The sequence below is a fragment of the Ochotona princeps genome, chromosome X (genome assembly GCF_030435755.1).
Source record: "Ochotona princeps isolate mOchPri1 chromosome X, mOchPri1.hap1, whole genome shotgun sequence".
Lineage (NCBI taxonomy): Eukaryota > Metazoa > Chordata > Mammalia > Lagomorpha > Ochotonidae > Ochotona > Ochotona princeps.
This window is the reverse complement of record NC_080865.1, coordinates 55,908,094-55,915,032: the sequence shown is the minus strand read 5'-3', so window position 1 is coordinate 55,915,032 and position 6,939 is coordinate 55,908,094. Positions and strand designations below refer to the sequence as shown.

Genomic DNA, 6,939 nt, shown 5'->3' with positions numbered 1-6,939 from the left:
TGAGAGGAAACTAAGAAAGCCTGCTCAGATTTTTTAGTCACTTCAAAAATCAGAACATTATTTCCTTGCAGACATAGGGACCCTCTCAAATGATCATCTTAGACAGACCTGCTTTGGGGTAGAAGATTGAAGGGAAATTCTAAAAGACTTTCCCCTTTCTGTAGTTTTCTCAAATGCAGAAATGAGGTTTGATGCCCCAAACTCCATCAAGTTTAATCTCCTGTGTCAAAAATAGGACAGACAGGTGAAGGATTAATACAAGAATAGGGCCAACCTTCCACATTCACTAATTAACATACGTTGCGATCCAGAGACAGAGGTGAGAGAGCAAGCAAGTTATTATAATATCAATCTCTGTATGTAGAACATCCTGGGAAGCAAGGATAATCCTGTTGAGGCATTCACCTTCAGGGAAGACAGTTCTTTTAAAAAGTGGCTACTGAGCAATTCCTCCAGGTAACACTGTCAAAAACTGCAGAATAAAAGTCTTATCCATGAGGGACGATTCAGGTCATTGTAATGATTATCACACCAACTTTCTGGGAAGTGTTACCATTTAAATAAATGACATATGCCTTCAGATACAGTATGATTTCATTCTTACCTTTATTTATTTCATTAAGTAAGCATATCTTGACTACCTACTAAGTAGAAATCACTGTACTATGTTTTGGGGAAACAGCCCCAAATAGAATAGACTTGTAATACCAAATATATACATTTTTTTAAAATTTTATTTTTATTGTATTGTTGTTGACAATCTTTACATAATTGCGGTAAAAAAAAAAAGGTTCATGGGGTATAGGGAAGTGGGTAATGCTATTTTGTCCATATTGTTTCCATCATGTATCTGAGGTAAAGGGGAATATTGAGGGAGAGGCCCCACCCATTTTCCCACCCACCCCAAGTCCCGGATGTGGGGCATGCTCTGAGATATGTGCTCAAGTGGTTTTAATAGTTCTCCAGTTATGAATCGCTGCCAGTTTCACTCGATGAGGTCGTCCACTGGTTGACACAGGGTCTTCATTTGCCCAGTATTTCGCTGCCAACATATAGCTGAGGTGGTTGATTGACTTTTCTTTCTTGGCTAGGGTTCTGAGTATATACATATTTTTAAATTTAATGAATGAGTAAGACATATGAATTACTATAGCATAACTGCTTTGATGCAGGAATTTACAGATGTATGGGAGCACAGAAAGAAAATGTCTAACTCAGACTCGAAGACATACACATGTAACATTCTAAAAAGAATCCTATAGGTAAGGGAAGCGACTCTAAAATGTTAGTATGAATTCCCTAGATGGAACAGAGAGAAAGCAGTATTTTCCAGAGAGGCAAAATTGCATTGTAAAGTTTGGGAAACAATAGAGAAAATGCCAGGTTAAGGGAATGTGAAGAATAAAACATATAGAGGATTCTTGGAAGGGAAAGCAACAAGTAAACATATAAATCATGCAAAACATATTAAGAAATTTAAGTGACATGCTATAAAATTTACATTTAATTCTGAGAGAGATGGATACAGTAGATTTAGTAGATACAGTAGATGCAGTAGTATTCATATTTTCACCTTAATTAATCAAATTTTCATTCTTATTTTCTTATCTCATCGACCACCATAATAGATATTTTCTGACATCCCTCTATGTGCAGGGCAGTTGTTGACCAAGACTGGGTGTCCTATCCCCCTTTCTATCTCTATAACTGAATATCTGAGAATGGATAGTGATAAAGTATAAAGGTTTATGTGGTTCATGACTCTAGAGGCCAGAAATTTTAAGAGAATTTCTCTGACACCTGCTAAGCATCTGGTGAGTGCCTTCTTTGTGTATTTTTTTAAAGATTTATTTATTTTTACTGGAAAGGCAGATATACGGAGAGGAGGAGAGACAGAGAGGAAGCTCTTCCATGAATTGTTTCACTCCCCAAGAGGCTGTAACGGCTGTAACGGCTAGAGCTGAGCCAATCTGAAGCCAAGAGACAGGAAACTCCTCCAGATCTTCATGCGGGTGCAGGGTCCCAAGAGTTTGGGCTGTCTTAGACTGCTTTCCCAGGCCACAAGCAAGGAGCTAGAAGAGAAGCAGGGCTGCCTGGATTAGAACCGGAGTCCATATGGGATTCCAGCTCATGCAAAGTGAGGACTTCAGCCACTAGGTGACTGCGCTTGACCCTCTTGCTGTATTACATTGTGGCAGAGAGCATCAGACAGCAAGAAAGAGTAAGAGCTCTAGCTTAAGTCTGCTTTCCTCTTCCTTATACATTTACCAATGTCTCACCTTCATGGCCTCATCTAATCACAAAAGACCTACCTTATATGCTATTCCATTAGCATAAGAACTGGAAGATTATGCTTGCATCATGCAAATTCTTATGGAATGCATGCAAACCGTAGAAAAGTTTCAGTTGAAGTTCTGAAGAATGAATTGTAACAAGTCACACAAAGGCCAGAAAACTTCAATTTGAAGCTTATTAAGCTTATTAGTAACTAAAAACATGGTGGTTCTGGAAATAAGTAGAATTACAAAGGGTTATATTGGGAGTTAAGAAAGGGAATTGGTAGTGGGTTCATTGAGAAGATCTGTGAGAGGGAGGACGCAAGAATGACTTCTAAGTTTCTGGTTTTGGTTTCTTTGACCAGTTAGGGTATTTTTGCTTTGTTTTTTGTTTGTTTTCTAGAGTTTTTGATCTGTCCCTATAGGCATTGTTGTTTGAATTTAGGATTCATTTACCATGTATAGTACAAGTAATGACTTATTTCTTGCCCATGCAATCATCAATGTCCTTGCCAAAGTCCCCTATACCATTAGAGGTGTAGATGGAAAGGGAGGCTTCTCTTACTCGGCATTGTCCTTAATGATGACTCCATCTCACCCTACTATTCGTCTAAACTTCCTCACAGCACGATTGGATGTCCTTCCCTAAGAGAACTGAAAGTGATTTCTCAGAAAATTCCAGAGAGCCATCACAGTTCTGAAATAGTACATAGATCTAGAAGCCCTGAGCTATTCTATTGCATACCCTAAAACTTCATGTTTAACATAAAGTAAAACACTAAATTAAATTTGATTTTTTTCCTCTGTGATCACTGGCCTTTGCTCAACTGATTTAATAAATGCCTTAATCACAATTTATTCATTTAAATTTCTTCAACACATCTTTGCCATGAGTATACTTCTAATATTAATTGTTTGGGTTTCAAATATAAAACTCCAATGCATTAATAGCTACTTAATCTATGCACTGCCTTGTTCCTGACACTTCCAGATATGACATTTCATTAAATCTCTACTACATGCTGTCAAAAGAAGGTGAGCAGCCTCCCTTTCACTGGTGGGGAAAGTGTTGCAGGCTGTATTCTCAAGGAATCCCACTTGGCAGATCTATCAGCAAGTTGCGACTTCCAGTTTCTAAAATCTATGGTAATAGAAGCAGTTGGTGCTTATGCACATCCCTAGCCTGTCTGCTACCAGCCAGCATCTAAATTTATTCAGATGACTAAAGAACCCTCTATCCACGTCAACTACTAATTCATAGAAATATTATTGATTGCATGTGCTAGATACAGAGCATATTTGTGAGACTTTCCTCATTTTAAACAGATCAATATTGTGCTTTTCCTCTTCAGTTCTCCCAGATATTAGGTAAGAAAACTCAGGATTACCTGTAACCCCAAAGAATAAGGAATGCTGGAAAAAGAAATAAAGTGATTATAATTGCCAAAGAAAAATTTTAACCTGATTAGAATGATATGTGTAGTGTAGTATTCAAATATTTACAGCACAGACCATCTTGCAAGCAAAATTCAAAGTATGCTTTGCTTCAGCTCTTCAATAGGACAAAAAGTCACCAGACCCTAATTCTTAATCAGAACAGTTTCAGAGACATATACCAGAGACAGAAGAAAAGACGTCTCAAAAAGTGCTGAAAACAAGGAAGCTTTAAACATTTTTAAAAACCCAATGCATTTCAACTAAACACAGGTGCAAAAAATTACTACTTTCACCTCTGATTTTAGTTAGTCTCTCATGCTTAAAATTTACTGTATTAAGTTACTTTTAGAGAAATGGAGAGAAGATTGCCCCTCCTTTTTGTAACTATTGAGATAGACGAAAAGAGTTTGCTTCTCTGGAGAGGTTCCACACTGTTTTTAATAGCAACTGCTATAAGGAAGCTCCCATAGAAGAAAAGGCATTAAACTTTTTCATGCCATCTCTTGATCTCTCTCAAATGAGCCTATACAAGTTTAGTCCTCAATAAAATTTTTGTATACTCTTGATGAAAGTGTTTAAAACCCAAGAACATCTAATTTGTGAGGCAGGTAGGGCCCAAGATATATTTGCTCCTAATTACCAGTAACAGTTGGCAAATAAAAAATGTAGTAATGTGTAAAATATTTGCTGCTTTATACAGCATTAAATTCAAACAAATATAGAAGCTGAAATTGTTGATTTCCAGGACAGCCTTTGTAGTAGTTGATATAATCATAGTAATGCTACAGGTATAGAGTGCTATATGTTAAATTTTTATACTTGTTTTCACATGGCACTTATACAAATGGTTTACAATCAGGTAATAAAAAAAGGGCATTCACTGGTCCCAGCATGATAGCCTAGCGGCTAAAGTCCTCGCCTTGAATGTGCCAAGATCCCATATGAGTGCTGGTTCTAATCCTGAAAGCCCCACTTCCCATCCAGCTCCCTGCTTGTGGCCTGGGAAAGCAGTCGAGGATGACTTAGGGACCCTGCACCTGAATGGGAGACCTGGAAGAAGCTCCAGGCTCCTGGCTTTGAATTGGTTCAGCTCCAGCCATTGTGGCCACCTGGGGAGTGAATCAACGGATGAAGATCTTCCTCTCTGTGTATCTGCCTTTCCAATAAATATAAATTTTTTTAAAAAGGCATTGGTTACAACAACAGTTACACTATTATCCATTTGGTTGTTACAGAAAAATTCTTAACTGTAATTGATGGTTGTTGCCCTAATAGTATATTGCCTGTGTTTCTACCTCTAGTCATTGGCTTTATGTGCTAGATTTTAATGTCCTTGAGCCCGGGCAAGTGCACAAGTCTTTTTAACAAGAAACATGGTTCACTTGCACAAAACTGATCAGTTTTGAGAGATCGTTAATGCCCTTCAAGTGGTTTTTGTGGGTGTGAAACAAATGGTGAGAATTTACATTAGTCCCTCTTATTATAGTATTGAAGTTAAGCCTACTTAATTTATTGAGTCATGTTCATGCCCCAATTTTGTATACTTGTATCTATCACTAAACATTGTGATACTTGATGCAAAAAAAAAAAAATCTAATAGTGGTATAATTTCACCTTCACTTCATATTTCTTATGCTTGTGATAACCTTGAAATTTACTGGCAATTTAATGCTTACCTGGCAGGGGACCTACCAGGAGCATGCTGGTGGTTTTCCCAGGGTGAGGCTTATCCATTGCAGTTAGAATGTGCTGGCATCTGTGATTTCCCCAAATGTGGGAAACTCGACTGCATAATTCGTGGTAGTAGGGGACTGCATTCGTGCTCTCCCCTGGTAAACAAATAAAAACAACAAAAAAGAAATTTACTAACTATTTAGAAATATGTGGAACAGTGTGGCGTGAAGGGTAGCGATCCTAAGACCAGAGAGTCCTAGCTGCTCCACCTCAATTCCAGATCCTTGTAAATGCTCCTGGAAAACCAATGGTTGATAGTTTGAGTACTTAATCCTCTTCTTCCATGTGGAAAACCCAGGTAGAGTTGTAGGTTTCTGTCTCTAAAGGGAACCTCCTTGATCTATATGATGGCATCGGTTGGGGTGAGATGGGATGTGACAGGATGGGGAAGAGATTCCAGCACATTTTTAAAATGTCACTGCTCCTTTCCTAAACCAGTGCCCAGCCATTTTTCCCCAAAGGTCATTTAGAATTGTCCTTGTCTTTGGAATGCACCCCTAACACCCACAGATAAAAGACAAGTGGAGTTACAGGCTCCTGGCTTCTGACAGAACCCACTCTGACTGGAAAAGATGTCAAGTGATGCCATCCCAGTGGTCTGTAGAAACGTGAGTCCCTCCCCTTCCTCTACCCCCATGCTCCGGGAAGGCAATAACGACTCTTGTCTTCAGCCTCTAACGCTTACCTCAGCGTGGCAGGCATGGGGCAAGCGGAGCCTCAGGATGCTGGCATTGGCATGGGTCTGTAATATAGTGTGATGTAGAGTGAAGTGATCCCAGAGCTTCATGGAACCCTGGGCCATTCAGTTTCCCTCTCAGCTACATCCATGCTCTCTGAAAGGCAGTCAGTATAAGACTGTGTCTGCCAGGAACTACTTGCTCGACTCAGGGTGGGCGGAGTCTAAGTCTACTATCCTCCTCCAGGACATGCCCCGGCAGCATTGTAATGTGATAGAGTGTGATACCAATATTTTCTGGAGCCCTGAGCCATGCGGCTTCAATCCTGGCTACGCAGCTTATGGTCTGCAGAAAGCAGTTGATGGCTGACTCAGATCCTTTCTGCTCCAGGTGGTGCACTCAGGGCGGGTGGAGTCTAAAACATCTGGCTTTAGCTGGATTGTGACATATTGTGATGTGAACGCAGAGCATTCTGCAGCCGTGGACTGCCTAGCTTCTATCCTGGCTGCATGGCCGTACTATGAACAAGGCATTTAGTAATGACACCTGTCATCGTCCATCCTAACCACGTGGCTGACTGAGGTTAAATGGAGTCTCAGGCGCCTAGTATAGCCACAACCATCGCTGGCAGGATTGTGATGTATTCTGATGTGATGTGATCTTAGTGCTTCCTGGAACCCTGGGTCACTCAACTTTCTTTCTGGCTCCCCGTCCATGCTCTAGGGAAAGCAGCTGATAACGGCCTCTGCCTAGCCACTTCCCCCCATAGGATTGACTCCAGGTAGGTCGAACCTCAGACTTGAAGTTTGGTCCAG

At 40.1% G+C, this 6,939-nt stretch overlaps 1 non-coding gene across 1 annotated transcript; it reads left to right on the top strand.

The window, feature by feature from the left end:
- The first annotated feature begins 5,381 nt into the window (after positions 1-5,381).
- On the top strand, positions 5,382-5,545 carry LOC118760555 (U1 spliceosomal RNA). Its single transcript, XR_004996858.2, has one exon. It is a non-coding gene; the product is annotated as a U1 spliceosomal RNA (small nuclear RNA).
- Positions 5,546-6,939: the final 1,394 nt, after the last annotated feature.